Here is a 17441-nt window from a genome sequence, read left to right on the forward strand (position 1 = left end):
GTTTTCAGGGCTGTTTCGAGGATTGGAGATGATAAGGTGCTGTGCTTGATACCTAGAACATGACAGGAACTCACAGCTTACCCTGGTGGAGATATCATAATGATACAACTTTATCTCGTTTCAGCAGACAAGCCTTCCCTTTTGGGATACCAAATGAGATAAGAAAATGACTGGTGGATATTTATCATCACAAGGAGAGTACATTACTCAGCCCAACCTCACCAAAGGGAGGGGGTTCTTTTAGTCAGTGCTGAACAAGTATTTTAAGAGTGGGTGTTATTTTGTGCCTGAGATGGAGATTGGCAAGCTGAAGAAACTGGGATTTGGCCAAGAACCAGTGCTTGTTGTTTAGTGGAGAGGTGATAGGGAACTATGATCCTGCCAGTTTGGAGGGACTTAACATGAAGTGTTCCACAACTGTTCCAAACTAGATGACGAAGGCTGCTGATTCAGAGGGGGATACTCACCCAGGCTGTCACTGGCCTGTCTCTTCCACCAAGCAAGACTTCTTAAATCCTTCTCTAACACAACAGCAACATAAAATGTACTGTCTGCAGGCATTATGCTAAGGCGCTTTGCATACACTACGTTCTTAGGCACTGATAACAACCGGTAAGGTAGATACTCTGATTCATCTACACTTTTTTTTTTGAGATGATGTTTTGCTGTTGTTACCCAGACTGGAGTGCAATGGCACGATCTTGGCTCACCGCAACCTTCGCCTTATGGGTTCAAGCAGTTCTCCTGCCTCAGCCTCCCAAGTAGCTGGGACTACAGGCATGCGCCACCAAGCCCAGCTAATTTTTGTATTTTTAGTAGAGACGGGGTTTCACCTCGTTGACCAGGATGGTCTTGATCTCTTGACCTCATGATCCACCCACCTCGGCCTCCCAAAGTGCTGGGATTATAGGCGTGAGCCACCACACCCAGCCGATTCATCTTTACTTTATGGGTTAAAGTGACTTAAACCTAAAGAGGTTAAGTTAATCTGCCCAAGCCACAGAGCTGGTAAGTGGCAGAGAAGGAATTCCAACTGACTTCAGAGCCCACCCAGTCTTTGCAAGCCTGCTTTCTAATGCCTGAATTTCTTCTCATTAGGAAGAATGCTATGTGTAGAGTTGAGAGAGACATCTCAGCAGTTATGGTACAGTATTGACTATATCAGTAAAATTGAGGCAGCCAGTATCCTTTCACCAAAGACCTGCATCACAAAGTGGCGGGAAGAGAAAATAAATAGATCACCAGGGATAAGGGGAAAAACATCCTAGGTTTGGTCAGAACTGTGATTAAGGCACAGAGTGAATTAAATTGAAGGTGCTTCACTACTGTTCATTATTTAGCCCATTCTAGGCAGTAGGGAGGGAGTTGTTATAAAGCAGGAGCTTAAAACAGCTTTTAGACTCTGCTTCAGTCAAAAATCATCAAGAATCATCAGAAAGCATCAAGGAGCATACATAGATCAGGGTACTCACTTGCCACTTGCAGGTGATCCCCTTGTCAAGTGATCACCCTGCTGCACTTTCCTTAATGCTTTTTGCTGGTAATGTGGCTGTGGCTAGACCCTATGAGTTTGGGTTAAATCCTGTGTTCTTCAAACTGATGAAAGATTTCTTCTCATGTCTTCCTCTAAGAAGGGCCATCTATACCTTTTCCAAAGTCCCACTCATCTCTACAAAGGAGTGCTCTCCCATGCTCCCTTATGAGGTGAGGTTGGCTTACCCAGTTCAATTCCCAGCCTTGTTGCATAGATCTGAACCTCAGACTCTCGGAGATCTGTGGGACTAGGGGTAGACTGAGCTTGGGGGTTCTACCCACTGTGTGTGGCTCCATGTAGCCCTTTGTTAGAAAGCACCCAGGGCAGCCAAGAGTGCGCGTTGACTAAGGAGGGTCGCTGCTGCTAGGAACTACAAGCAAATAAATGGGTGTCAGAAGCTTACAATTAAGGGAGGAAACAAAGAATCATTAGTCTCCCTTAAGCAGGTTGCTTTGAATGTTTTAGCAATGATTATGAAGGTTTACAGACAGACTAAACTAAGCTCTTTGTGTTCCCTGCAAGGTAGAGAGCTTGCCAAATCAATTTCAGCATGCAAAACCCAGACAATTATTCTTTTGGCATTTAGGAGCCGCCACTGTTTTTGCTAGGGGTGGGGGCTGGTAGTCTGTTGACACAGGAAGCCTTCATAAGGAAAGAGAAGTCAACTTTAACCCCAATTTAAAAAAAAAACAGAAACCCTGTCAGGGCTCTCACATTCCCACCTCTTATGCTAAACCTCTTGTCACAGAGCCAGTGGGAGAAGGCTTTGGGCTCAGAAGTGCCACACAGGCTTTGGTGCCCAAAGCATGCAACTCATTCATAGCTGTTTTCATGTCCTCTGCCTAACAGCTCTTTTGTGAGTGTATGCATGCAGATGGTTGGTAGATGTATTTCTAGTAATAATCAATGAAAATATAAAGTTCTTGAGATTATGGTCTTGTTTCATCACATAATATATGCTTTTTGATAGTCGTTCTCAACCTGTAAGCCCAGAACTCCTGGGAGCTTTCAGAGTTGCCAAAGGGGCCCTACAATCCATATAGCAAAAGCACAGTGAGAAAATGAGTATGTCTATTATGTCTTCAGAATAGCCCTAGATGCTATTGTGATTGATAGCTTATAAGCTGCTTAAAAGGTTTCTGAATTTGTTATCGGCTTTTATGGCTGTGTCTTCTCTGTCAGTGAATAGAAAAAGCTGCAACTATCAATGGAGAATTTGGAAACTTTTTGTTACAGAAAAGGAGTTTTCATGCTAGAAAGGATGTGTAAGCAGTGTCCACAGGTCTTTTCTGTGTGGCCCTCCGACGCAAGACTCCTTTTTTATTAATGAACCCTCTGGTGGTGTTCCGGACCCAGATGATTTCATGTCTGTATCAGAACTGCCCTGTTGATATAGCTGCTGCTAAAGAATGGGCTGAAGGCATTTGGTCTTATAGACTGTTGATCTGAAAAAATAGACACTGCATGTATTTTGAAGTGTTATTAAAGACTTTATGCATCTAACCCACTCCCTTCAGTACAAGTTAACATGCACATCATAATTACTTGCAGGTATTTGAGAGATGATTGTAGTTTAATGTGGTGGCTGCTACATCCTGAGGCCTAAACCCAGAGTATTCTTATTTTTAGTCTCTAACACAGACTGCTTCTTCCAGTATATTGGCTACAGTATTTAAAGCGGAGATTTGCGGGCTCTATAATACAAAGTACCAAATTGCCAGCAGGCACTTTCTCCATCAGGGATACAATCATTCGTTGCACAGGTGCTAACAGAGGCAGGCAGATCACCTGAGGTCAGGAGTTCAAGACCAGCCTGGCCAACATGGCGAAACCCCATCTCTACTAAAAAAAAAAATACAAAAATGAGCTGGGCGTGGTGGCAGGCACCTATAATCCCGGATACTTGGGAGGCTGAGGCAGGGAGAATCACTTGAACCTGGGAGGCGGAGGTTACAATGAGCTGAGATAATGCCACTGCACCCAAGCCTGGGTAACAGAGCAAGACTCCATCTCAAAAAAAAAAAAAAAAGTAATAATATATTCAGCATTTAAAATGGGGAAGCAAGCACAAAGAATTTTTTTTTTTTTCTTTTGTTGAGACGGAGTTTCGCTCTTGTTACCCAGGCTGGAGTGCAATGGTGCGATCTCAGCTCACTGCAACCTCCGCCTCCTGGATTCAGACAATTCTCCTGCCTCAGCCTCCTAAGTAGCTGGGATTACAGGCATGCACCACCATGCCCAGCTAATTTTTTTTCTTTTTTTTTTTTTTTAGTAGAGACGGAGTTTCACCATGTTGACCAAGATGGTCTCGATCTCTTGACCTCGTGATCCACCCACCTCGGCCTCCCAAAGTGCTGGGATTACAGGCTTAAGCCACCGCACCTGGCCCGCACAAAGAATTTTTAAAATTTACCTTTAATTCAACCGTGCAGAGATTTATACCCTTGACATTTTGTTTAGTTTCCCCTAGACTTTCTTTTCTCTTTGTATCTGTTGTACTATGCATATTGTTTAGGGATCATAAGATATTGTCACAAATCTTTCATACCATGATATTTGATAGACACATAGTATTTCATTGTATGGAGGTACCATTATTTATGTAATCATTCTCCTAGTATTGGATATTTAGTTAACAGCTCTCCAGTTCTTCCTGTCCCACCCCTTCACCTTAGTGGCCTTTACCCTATGGTTCCAGAAGGGATCCAAGGCCAGCCCACAGGGAACCTTGACCTTGTCTGGACTTGCCAAAACTGGCAGGAGTCAATGAGAACCATCCTTGGCTCAGAAAAATATCTGTTTGTTGTTTTAAAGTCATGATTACAGTGTCTACAGGATTTAATCACAACTTGTCATCATTATTCTACCTCCCCTCTAAATTCTTTTCTCTTACCAAATAAAAATATCAAATTGTTTTGAATAGTTTTAATAAAGTAGACAGAAAAACAGAAGGCATGGATACTGCTGGGGTAGACCACTATACTACCTTTTTAGGCCCTGAAAGTTGAATTTGGAAATGAAATAAGAACTTAGAATATTTGTCCAAATAATTCATCTTTAACAGTAGAAGGACATTCATTTGTACATTTTTTCCCTTCATGGAGGAAGCTGTTATTATGTTTACAGCTTCCCTCATCATATAGACTTGAATGAAAAATATGGGAATCAAACCTGGAGAGTATATTCCAAACAAAATTAAAAGCAGAGCTGTGTAGACAATGGTGGCGGTAAGATAAGAAATATTTTTTATTCTAAAGCTATAACATTCTGTTTCTGATTTCTAGAATGAGTGGGTCATCATTTTAATGCTGTCTTGTTGCCAAAAAATAAGTAGTTAACAGTAGTGCATTAGAAACATGGTTGACAAGCATTATACCAAACAGTAAAACATTGCATAGTATAGGACATGGAGAGAAGAAGCAGAGTTTGTTTAGAAAAGAGAGTCTTGGGCCAGGCATGGTGTCTCACACCTTATCACTTGACCCCAGGAATTTGAGATCAGCCTTAGCAACTTAGTGAGACCATCTCTCCCCCCAAAAAGGAAACAAAAATTAGCTGGGCAGGGTGGTGCATGCCTATAGTCCTGTCTATTCAGGAGGCTGAGGCAGAAAGATCAGGATCACTTGAGGCCGAGGGTTGGAGGCTACGGTGAGCCAGGATTGCAACACTGCACTTCAGCCTGGGCAACAGAAAGAGAAAGCAAAGAGAGAAACAGAGAGAGCAGGAGGGAGGGAGGGGAAAGAGACAGAGAGGAAAGGAAAGGAAGCGAAAGAGCGGGGAGGGGAAGGAAAGGAAAGTGGAAGGGAAGGAAAGGAAAAAGGAGGAAAAGGAAAGCAAGGAAGGAAAGAAAAAGAAAGGAAGAAAAGAGAAAGAAAAGGAAGGAAGAGAACCTCAGAATCATAAGACATCATCAGGGTTGGAAGGATCTGAAGAAGTATTAGCCCCACTCCCTCTCAACATGGCTTAGAGACTGGACACCTTCACTGTAGACTGCACGCTCCCACCAGCACACATCCATACTATGAGGGGTCTTTTTGCATAACTGTATGGTCTTAAAAATGTGGCCAATTCTTTCAAGATATATCCAGAATTCTTTAGCTATTTTATTTCCTAGTACACTGCTGTTAGTTGAATGCCACCTGACATAAATTTTGGTAAGTAAATTACAAAAAAAGTTAAGTTAGAAGGGAGATTTCTTTCTTTTTTTTTTTTTTTAGATGGAGTCCTGCTCGCGTCACCCAAGCTGGAGGTGCAATGGAGCAATCTCGGCTCGCCTCCCTGCAACCTCTGCCTCCCAGGTTCAAGCGATTTTTCCTGCCTCAGTCTCCCAAGTAGCTGGGATTACAGGTGCCCGCAACCACTCCCAGCTAATTTTTGTATTCTTAGTAGAGATGGGTTTTCGCCATGTTGGCCAGGTTGGTCTTGAACTCCTGACCTGTGATCCACCTGCCTCGGCCTCCCAAAATGCTGAGATTACAGGTGTGAGACACCATGCCCAGCTGGGAGATTTCTTAAATGTCAAAGCCAGATAAGTTCCCAAAAACCTGTGAACAAGTGGCCAGAGTGATTTATTGTTAAGATTATAACTAAAGAAAAACTTGCCTCGTTGTAACCCCCTGGTTTAAAAATGCTGAGGCTGCAAAAAAAAACTTTAGGCTGGCTTCCACAAATTTTATTTTGACCTATTTGTATGATTCAGTCTGTTTGTTTTTAACGTTACGTTTAAGTAAAACCCTTCATAGTTGGCAAATGGCTTCCTGCTTAAATATTTAAATATACTTCGGATTTTTGCTCTTCAGCTCTATCTAAAAAGTCAGCTGTATAGCATGGTTCAATTCTTTACTTGGGGAACTCAGGAATATGTAACTGTCTGTGCTTCCACGTATAGTCCCACCTTCAGCAGGCCACTTCACTTTCAGTACCTTTTCTCAGCTGAAAGAAGGAAAAACAACTCTATAGCAACCTTGGACTTCTCAGCACACAAACATGGCTGTATTTCAGAGTACTTAATATTTTCCTAAGAGACAGAAAGCAGTCCATGGTGCTTATGTTCTAATTTCCTAATCAAAAAGGTCTAGCAACACTTAAAAGTGATTGGAGTTGCACAGTAAAACATTTGCAGCGATTCTTTTAGCCATTATGTATCTACAGTAGAATTTTTGCTTTTTGGTCTTCTAAATTCTGAGAATCAAAATGAGACTTCTATGTAGAAATAATTCTTTCCTTTAATTTGTTCATCTTTTCCTTAAAGTCAGTCACGATTATTACCAAGGACCAGTCAGCTGTGTGTGTGTCAGAGAGGTCTCAGGCTGAGTCGTTCTGTTGCTGCTTTATCAATATTCTTAGATATCATTCATTATTATCCAGAATAACCTTTACTTTCACAATCAGAGGTATGTCTCTACCTTTGATTTTATATATGTTTTTTGCTGCCTGCTAAGGAGGGCTGGGGATAAGGTTATTTTAAGGTGTCACATAGTCCCTTGGAACCATTAGGTCAGAGAACAAAAGTAGGTAAAGTTTACAAGGCACAAGGAGCCACCTACTATAACTGTAGATAAGACTATTTTCTCATGGACTTCCTTATATATATCTGCTCTTGCTACTTGCCCTGGTTTCTCTGAGTCCATGCTGTGCATTAGAAGTAGACTCTATTACAGGAAAAGGAAGGCAGTTATACCAGAGTTCCTACTAAATGTTAGACACTGTTACATCATTTGACCCTCACAATTCTGTGACAGATGCCTGATTATTCTCATGTCTATAGGTAGGGAAATCAGAACTTAGAGAAGTTAAGGAAGTTACCTGGGCCACAAAGTTAATAAGTGACAGGGCCATGATTTGCATGTCCTATGCTTGAGATTTTTTCACTTCTCTATGTTACCTTCTATTTTCACTACTCTCCCAGGTGACTTTCCCTCCTTTTCAGCTACAAAATATCATTGAACAAACAGTATAATTGAAGTTTTAAAATGTGCTATTGCCAGCAGGAAGCGGCCCATGGCTATATGAATATTCCCTCCACTCACCATTTCCAGTATTCGCCTCCCCAGACAGAAAGAGGAATGGAGGCAGCCCACATGATTCTCTTTACATGTTTCTTATGTTCAGAAAAACTTGTGTGTTAAATTCTTTGTTATGTTTTCCTTTTTGCTTTGTGTTCATTGAATGTGATGCTGTAGACTTAGGTAAATATTCAAAACAGAGCTATGTATTTGGCCCAGGATTAAAAGGAGAGGAGAAGAGAGGGGAGAAGAGAGGAGAGGGAAGAGGAGAGGAGAGGAGAAGGGAGGGAAGGGGAGAGAACAGGACAGGAGGGGACACTATGGGAGGGGAGGAGAGGGGAGAGGGGAGGGGAGATAGGAGAGGAGAGGGGAGGGAAGGGGAGAGAAGAGGGGAGGAGGGGATACTAGGGGAGGGGAGAGGAGGTGAGGAAAGAGGAGAGGGGAGGGAAGAGAGTAGGGGACAGGACGGGAGGGGAGGAGAGGGGAGGGAAGGGGAGAAGGGAGGGAAGGGGGGAGAAGAGGACAGGAGGGAAGACTAGGGGAGGAGAGGGGAGGGGAGACTACAGGAGGGGAGGGAAGGGGAGGGGAAACTAGAGGAGGAGAGGGAAGGGGAGGGGAGAAGAGGGAGGGAGGAAGGGAAGGAAGAAAAGAAGAAAAAGAAAAGTGATTACCTAGACAGTAGTAGCTGGAGAGAGGGGAAGGCTGTCACCCAGGGATTATTGGGTGTGACTCTGCCCTTGGAATAACTCAAAACATGTTAAGAGGGATCCAAGCCCTGCTTGGTTTGGCCCACAGTTTCACCTTATGCCCCTCCCTTTGTCACTCTTTCTGCTCCTAATATGCTGGCCTTGAGTCAGTCACTTGCACTTGCCATTTTCCCTCTCCGTCCTGGGCCTTTGCCGGTGCTGTGCTCACTGCTTGAGCCTCTTCCCTCAGCTGTCAACAAGCTAACGTCCACTTAGCCCTCAGCTTTAGTGATACTTCCTGGAGAAGGCCTCCCTGACTTCACAACCACCTTATAAACTCTAGGAGCACCATGGCCTCCTTCTTATACCAGTAGTTATAGTAGCTATTTTACTTACATCTATATTACTATCTAAAGAATTTCAACCTCCCCCACTGAACCCTTAGTCCTATGGGCGCAGGACATGGTCTGTTTGCTCAGTGGGTACCTCGTGCACAGTACATACTCTGTCAAATGAATGAATGAGGCTGTCTTGAAAGTCATCAAATGACCAGATTTTGTTTTAGTCTAATCACCCTGGCAAAAATCACGTGGACTTGACCAAATAGAGCTCACGTATTTATCACTCTGTGAGACAGTAGACTAAGAAAGATGAGAAATAATGATGAAGGAAGTGTCGGTGTACCACCACTGCTGCCTGACCACCTCCCCAAGGCATAGAAACAGTCTCCACTAAGTTGGGCTTGGCCACCTTACACCTCTTCCCTAATGACATCCAGTGACAAACTGGCCCAATAGGTACCCTTAGATCATGGGTCAGCAAACTTTTTCAGTAAAGAGCCAAACAGTAAATATTTTAGGTTTTGCAGTTTTTGCCACAACTACTCAAGCTTTGTCTTTCTAGAAAGCAGCTATAGAATGATACAGATGTGAATGGCTGTGGCTATGTTTCAATAAAGCTTTATTTACAAAACAGCCATATTTTGCTGACCCTTGCCTTAGACGAGGTTTTGAAGCAATGGTGACAGAACCTAAGAGTAAGTCAATCTGAAAGAATACTCCCCCATGCCCTTAGTTGAAATTTGTTCACAAAACTACTATTTATTCCGGTGGAATATATGTATCTGCACATACGACCTAGGGCCGACTCGGAAGCCTTAAAGAGAATATAGAGATTTGGCACAGGCATCACAGAGGCTGTAGGAGTCAGATAGACCACAATCTCCTAGAGATGGGATTTTTTTTTTCATTGATTTAATAAGGGGAATAAGGGTCAATTTCTATTTGAGATCTGATACAGTCTCTGATCACAAAATTTGTGTCCTGAATCAAATTAGGGCAGTTTCAATGGGGTTATTTTGGCTTAAGCTAGACATCTAAAGTATTTTCATAGAGAGCAAATCATAGTATTACACTGTACAGTTAAAACATTTTCCTTAGCTGTTCTTCTGCAGTCGTTTTGTCTGTTCAAGATGAGGAAACAAAATAATTTTCTGGCTGATCCTACCCCAGCCCAGAAAATTCCAACTCTGAGAACCAGTGTAAAGAATTCAGGATCTGTGTGGAGTTCATTCATGGTTGGCTTAGTCATTGCGGAACAGAAGCCACGAGGAATAGATCATTGATATTTTCAGTTATTAAACTTCTTGTGTTAGAAAACACTGCGCTTTGGTTGTTACAGGCCTGGATATACAGCTTTTAAAGACATGCACACAGACAGAAAGAGAACTGCTCAAGGAGCATGAACTTCCTCTTTCTACCTTATATTTTAAAATAATATCTATAGTTTACTAGTTTTGAGTAAAGAAGGGAAAAAATAGAAACAGTTATTATTAAATTGCTCAAGAATGTTCCTGAGAAGAAACACAAGAACATTTGTCTTACAGATTTTAATTGAATTAGTTTAGGATAATTTCAATATTTATATGTTTGATTGTTTTTCTGCATAATGAAAAAGAGAGTGCTATAGAAGTATACTCCCAAAATGGGCCATGGATTGTGGATAGTTTTGGAAAGAACCCAGAATCTCCTCTCATTGATTTGGTTTTTGTCACTGAACTGAGTGGTTTGTGAAGGTGAATTTTCTGATGACTCTTTCTTTTCTCTGTCAAGTACCAGAACGTTTTCAAAAATTATCATCTTGATAAAAACATATTTTAAAGTAATTCATACTTAGCTGCATACTTGAAAGTCAATGCTATGTATATAAACAGCATTTGAAGTATTAAATAATGATATCTTTCTGTATTTCATTTTCTGCCTCTTCCGTGTTGTCACCAGTCATTTACTCATATTGGTTAAGTCATATAACCAGTCACTTCTTTGTTCCTCTCATCCGTTTCTACCTTCTACCCTAATTCTAGTTTTTGCTTCTAATCCACCATGGACTGAGAGATCAGATAACCAGTGGGATTCTAAGGAAGTGAAGTAGTGCAGAGGTTCTGAGAGTACAATTTGAGGTACAGATGTCTTTTTTTTTTTTTTTTTTTTGAGACGGAGTCTCGCTGTGTCACCCAGGCTAGAGTACAGTGGCACAATCTCAGCTTATTGCAACCTCCACCTCCCAGGTTGAAGTGATTCTCCTGCCTCAGCCTCCCAAATAGCATGGATTACAGGCATACACCACCATGCCCAGCTAATTTTGGTGTTTTTAGTAGAGACAGAGTTTCACCATGTTGGTCAGGCTGGTCTCCAACTCCTGACCTCAAATGATCCACCTGCCTCAGCCTCCCAAAGTGCTGGGATTACAGGCGTGAGCCACCACTGCGCCCAGCAGTACCGATGTCTTAATGTCTTTTTATCTGGATTGGCATTGTATAATGATTATGTCCTAGAGAGGTGGCAGTTGATCTGTCTCTACTTCACGACACAGTGAACCATTTTACCTTTGAATGGGGTCCTAAATCCTTGCATTTTTTAAAAACTCAATCAAATCTGACCAATCTTTTCTAAGATGACTTTATTAGTATCTTTGTGAGGGCTATTCCTATTGTCTTGCTCATAGGAAGATGCTATCAATATGTTAAAAACACTGATTACTTGTCATTTCTACTGGAATATGCTTTTCAGAGATATGAAACCACAGTGATAGCCTTTCATAGAAACTCAGTTTCTACTGACAGAGCACTTCAAACAATCGACATAGGCAATTAAGTAGCTTATTCTTTTGTGCCCTTTCATGGGTAATCCTGTCTTCCTTGATGTATAAATAGTCTGCCCATGCTGGCGGCAGAAGGCACCAAGGCATACCTCCCACACTGACCTACTGTGGTTGACCAGTGCCTTCCTTCCCACATTGCAAGTCTCTTAAAGCTCCCCTGCAGTCTTCTTACAAGTTGCATTCCTTACTGTGTTGCACCCTTAAGAGAGTTACCTTGTACATGTGACCCTCAAGGAGGAGAAAGAGGTAGCATCTCAGTTTGTAGCAGCCTTAGGCTAAGGAAGCTCTTTATGAGGGCTTGTCTCACTTAACCTTCAGTAACTGTGAGGTACAAATATTGGTCTTCATATTTCATAGATGAGGAGCGTGAAGATCAGGAGGCTGAAGTCCATGCCCAGCATCACATAGCTAAGAAGTAGTAGGGCCCAGGTCATCTGACTCTAATACCCCATGCTGCCTCCAAGAGGAGATGTCATATTCATGCTAGACACACTTTGGGCCGGTGTCTCACATAATAATTCAGCAGCACTGTGCAATAGGTATCATAATGGTTTCCAATTTACACACACACAAAAGGAAGGACATTAGGTAACTGATGACGATCACTCATCAGTTAATGGCAAAATCAGAAAAAGAACTCAACCTCTATTTGACTCTCAGTTTCTCTAAGCCTCAATTTCCTCATTATAAAATAAGAATAATTGGGCCGGGTGCAGTGGGTCATGCCTGTAATCCCAGCACTTTGGAAGGCTGAGGTGGGTGGATCAACTGTGGTCAGGAGTTCAAGACCAAACTGGCCAACATGGTGAAACCCTGTCTGTACGAAAAATACAAAAATTAGCCAGGCATGGTGGCACCCACCTGTAATCCCAGCTACTCAGGAGGCTGCGGCAGGAGAATCTGTTGAACCCTGGAAGGAGGAGGTTGCAGTGAGCCGAGATCACACCACTGCATTCCAGCCTGGGCCACAGAGCGAGACACTGTCTTAAAAAAACAAAGGATAATTGTCACAACAGTCTGTTAGGATTATTGTTAGGACAAAATGAAATAATTCTTGTGAAGTGCTAAGCACCATGTCTGGAATAAAATAAGCTCGAAATAAATGATAGCAAAGGCAAAATCACTTTGAACAGAAAAATCCCACCATTCTCCTCTCATCTATTTTGACTCTTACAAAGATTCCATTATATAATGGTAAATGAAAGGGTATCTTCTCTCACTTAAGACAGAAAATTAGATCAAGTGCTGGGTAGTTTATCCTTCATCACCTAAGTGATTACACAAGTGGTTTCAAGGCCCCTTTCAATTCTATGGCATATCATTCTAGCAATGGGGTGCTGTTTCTCCTATTGAGAAATTGCAGGTCAGAACTGCAGTATTAAAGTGGCATGTTGACACAGAGGTTGAAACAGAGCCCATTAGCAAAACTGAGTAAAGACTTTGATATTCAGAGTTGTAAATGACAAGGAATATAAACAAGGAGACCTGTGGAATATTTGTTTCTCATGGAAAGATAAGATACTTATAATATTTTTAAAAGATAGAAACAAAGCCTAGATAATTGATTTTTTTTTAGCAAAGGCATTTAAGAAAATATTTGCTTTATGCTTGGCTGTGGGAGATAATAGAATAGAAGTAATTATTAAACCAGAATTTAGTCGCCCAAGTTGAATCAGGAAGTTCCTCAGAACAGTTCCCAGCAATGCCTGAGGACTCTAATAAAATATGTAGCCACAGCCGGACACTTTGTTACTTGTGAAAGACTGCAGAAAAAAAATATTAAGCATGTTTTCCTGAAGCTCTGTCAGTCTTACCTATCAAACTCTTTGATGATAATGAAATTACATCCTGGAGCATGGATAATTAAGATCCTTAAGTGCCAATGTATTCGATTGCTTGAGTTTACATAGAGTATGGTTATATACCTTCCAAGTTTGTGTATCCTGGAAGGAAATAAGATGGAATTTCCAGTGGCACATTCTCCATTTTCAGTTTACAGATAGGCTTCAAAAACTCCCCTCCAGGAAACTACATCCTATCCCACCCTCGAATTAAACGAATCTTCTCCATTCTCCCATATAGCCTGTGTAGACTTCTAACGTAGCACTTACCACACTGTTATGACATATTTACTTGCCTAACTCCCGGACTTGACCTTGGAGTTTTTCGCTAGGCTCTAAGGTGCCTGGTACCTCAGAATCATTCAGTAAGTGTTCATTGACTGACAGACATGTTTTTAAGTTTCCAGCTTCAAATGGGCCCTTACTATCTTTATTCATTCCTTATTGCCTGTCTCATTGCTAAGCCGTGATTCCAAACCTTTTAACACTTTTTTCATGCCTTTTCTTCCACTTACTCCTTAACCACTCTCACCCTTCACAAACTAGCATTCTTCTTTGATCCTTTCCTTCCTCTGCCCCAACACCTCTTCACATCTTTACACGTTCTCTTTTTCCTGTGTTTTTTTTTAAGACTCAGTCTCACTCTTGTCCACCAGGCTAGAGTACAATGGCACAATCTTGGCTCACTGCAACCTCCACTTCCCTGGGTTCAGGCAATTCTTCTGCCTCAGCCTCCCAAGTAGCTGGGATTACAGGCGCCTGGCTAATTTTTTTATTTTTAGTAGAAATGGGGCTTTCATCAAGTTGGCCAAGCTGGTCTCGAACTCCTAACCTCAGGTGATCCACCCACCTCGGCCTCCCAAAGTGCAGGAATTACAGGCATGAGCCACCGTGCCCAGTTTCCTTTGCCTATCTTTAGAAATATTGCTGGTGGGCATGATGGTTTACGCCTATAATCCCAGCACTTTGAGGGTCGAGGCGGGTAGATCACAGGGTCAGGAGTACGAGACCAACCTGGCCATAATATAAAACATTGTATTTGGCATACAAAAATAATAATAAAAAAGAGAAGTATTGCTCTTGGTTTCCATTTTGTCCCCTCCTTCTAAGCTTTGTTTGTTTTGTTGTTGTTATTATTTTTGAGACGGAGTCTCCCTCTGTCGCCCAGGCTGGAGTGCAGCGGTGCAATCTCAGCTCATTGCAACCTCCGCCTCCTGGATTTAAGCAGTTCTCCACCTCAGCCGTCTGAGTAGCTCGGATTACAGGTGTGTGCCACCATGCCTGGCTAATTTTTTGTATTTTTAATAGAGATGGGCTTTCACCATCTTGGCCAGGCTGCTTTTGAACTCCTGACCCCATGATCCACCTGCTTCAGCCTCCCGAAGTCCTGGGATTACAGGTGTGAGCCACTGTGCCCGCCTGTTTGTTTTTGAGATAGTGTCTTGCTCTGTCACCTCAGCTGGAGTGCAGTGGCATGATCTTGGCTTACTGCAACCTCCGCCTCCCAGGTTCAAGTGATTCTTGTGTCTCGGCCTCCCTAGTAGCTAGGATTACAGGCACCCGCTACCACACTTGGCTAATTTTTGTATTTTTAGTAGAGATGGGGTTTCACTATGTTTGCCAGGCTAGTCTTGAACTCCTGACCTCAGGTTATCCACTTGCCTCGGCCTTCCAAATTGCTGGGATTACAGGCATGAGCCACCATTTCTGGCCACCTCCATGTAAGCTTTGGATAGTAAGCATTGCCTCTAAAATCTTGCCCATTGAATACCTCCTTCCCTTTTGTAGCTGTAGTTTCTTTCTCACTGTTGGTTCTTTCTCCATAATTTTATAACATGCCCACTGGTCTCACTGTCTAAGAAAATCTCCACCTGCCTTGCTCCCTGCTCTGCCAGTTTCTCTTCCATCTTCACATTGCCTGAATTCATTGTACTCATCTCCTAGCTTCCCACCCCCAACTTATAGTCCAGCTCCTGCCCTCACCAATGGCTTCCTAAGTTCCAAATCCATGAACCTCTTCTTAAAGAGGTCTTCCTATTTCTGTCCATGCCGCTAGCTGGATTTAATAATGCTATCTTTTTCCCAGGCTAGAAATCTTGGTGCTATTTTCTACCTTCTCTTAACCACACTGTAAGAATAAAAATACTTGGGTTTATGTTTGTACATTTATATTCAGTATACAACAGAAAATATTGTATAAAGCAGAGGAGTAACGACACATTCATCAGAGTGATCTGATTTGGCAGTGAAAGAGGCAAGCTGGTGAAAAAGCATGGAAAGTTGTAAAAGCAGTGACTGAACCACATGCATTGTATGCATAGAAGCTAACCACATGCATTGTCTACATAGCAGCTGACCACATGCATTGTATGCATAGCAGCTAACCACATATATTGTATGCATAGCAGCTGACCACATGCATTGTATGCATAGCAGCTAACCACATGCATTGTATGCATAGCAGCTAACCACATATATTGTATGCATAGCAGCTGACCACATGCATTGTATGCATAGCAGCTAACCACATGCATTGTATGCATAGCAGCTAACCACATATATTGTATGCATAGCAGCTGACCACATGCATTGTCTGCATAGCAGCTAATCACATATATTGTATGCATAGCAGCTGACCACATGCATTGTCTGCATAGCGGCTAATCACATATATTGTATGCATAGCAGCTGACCACATGCATTGTCTGCATAGCAGCTAATCACATATATTATATGCATAGCAGCTGACCACATGCATTGCATGCATAGCAGCTCTTAAGAGTTCTGATTTTCACATATTCTAAGCACTAACAAAGTATTTAGTTGAAGAAAGGCCAACCCAACCAAGACGTGAAGCCGGAATGTTCTGTTGTTTCACAAATAGATGTGATATTTTTGAAATGCTAACACAAAATGTATGTATCTACATATATATGTATGTATGTATGTATATATATAGAGAGAGACATGAAAGATCCTCATTAGGTTTCTGTGTGGTAATATCATTTTTTAAGAAACAAACAATGCTCTTAATCCCTTCTTTAATACCATAAATAATTGGAATTTTCACCCTCTGGGGCCTCCTATGAACTTCTGCAGAGTAGTTCAGCCCTCAGATGGGAAATTAAGCTAATCCACAGTCAGATACTTAGCATTCCGTCTTTTCTTCTTCTTCTTTTTTTTTTTTTTTTTTGGTGTGTGTGTGTGTGTGCGTTTGGAACCTGTTTAATGAAAACACAGGTTTCCATTCAGTGATATAAAATAGCACATCACAAAGTTTTTTCCCACATAGCTTGTTTTTAGTTCTTAGGCCTGGATATTCATATGTTCTTAATATAGGCTTAGTAATAGCTGAAGTGTCATTTTTTAGATTCATCAAAACGTGTGTTGTGAACCTGTTTATTGAACACACAGGTCCCATTCAGTGATACAAAGCAACACATCACAAAGCATTTTCCAAGATGGCCTGTTTTTAGTTATTAGGGCTGGATATTTCTGTTTCTGTAAAGGCTCAATGGGCTTGGAAAGGTCACTTCTTTTTTTTTCAAATTAATTTTACTTTATTTTAAGTTCCAGGGTACATATGTGGGACGTGCAGATTTGTTACATAGGTAAACCTGTGCCATGGTGGTTTGCCGCAAGTATCAACCCGTCACCTAGATATTAAGCCCTGCATGCATTATTATTATTATAACTATTATTATTTGAAGGTAAGATGGAGGTTGAGTTTGAATTTAAGAGAACAGTAACAGAAAGGGAAAATAACCAGCTACCCAGGGTCTATTTTTAACTGCTCCAGCTTGGGCAGAGCCATGAAGAGAGAGATCTAGGGCCTGTTTTAACGTCAGCCATAGAGAAGCTGCTGTAGTGGGCAGTGTGTGGCTGAGCCCAGCAGGAAAGTGCTTACATAGCACTCAGGCCCACCTTTCAAGGACCTTTGCAGAGAAAGGAGACATTTGAAAGCCAACAAGAGCTATAACATGTATGTGCCACAGAAGGGTAGGAAGAATTCCAGGGGGAATTGGTCACATGGGTCTATGGTTAGTAGAATCAGACATTTCAGAATATACTTCCAGTGAAGCTTTGTTTGAATGTTGGTACTCTTGCGGGAGAAGGAGAGAGCTGGGGCAGAGCGGGCAGTGTGAGGCACAAAGGCGTGAGCCAGCAGGGCTTGTTCAGGGAACTGCAGTGTAGAACATGTAGCTGGAGCATGAGG

General features: G+C 42.0%; 2 protein-coding genes across 19 annotated transcripts in view; one reads left to right on the forward strand and one right to left on the reverse strand.

Annotated features, from left to right (window-relative positions):
• CMSS1 (cms1 ribosomal small subunit homolog) overlaps window positions 1–17441 on the forward strand; it is a 390132-nt gene that overhangs the window by 136715 nt on the left and 235976 nt on the right. The window lies entirely within an intron of this gene.
• The window catches only part of FILIP1L (filamin A interacting protein 1 like), a 305341-nt gene that overhangs the window by 122116 nt on the left and 165784 nt on the right, over window positions 1–17441 (reverse strand). The window contains exon 1 of one of the 5 annotated variants that reach the window (XM_054246285.2): window positions 12246–12928. The exons of the other annotated variants lie outside the window; for them this stretch is intronic. The gene's annotated coding sequence lies outside the window, so the exon portion shown is untranslated. Of the gene's footprint in view, window positions 1–12245; window positions 12929–17441 lie in introns of those variants that run through there. 5 annotated transcript variants of the gene reach the window in all.

This window comes from Callithrix jacchus, chromosome 15 (genome assembly GCF_049354715.1).
Source record: "Callithrix jacchus isolate 240 chromosome 15, calJac240_pri, whole genome shotgun sequence".
Lineage (NCBI taxonomy): Eukaryota > Metazoa > Chordata > Mammalia > Primates > Cebidae > Callithrix > Callithrix jacchus.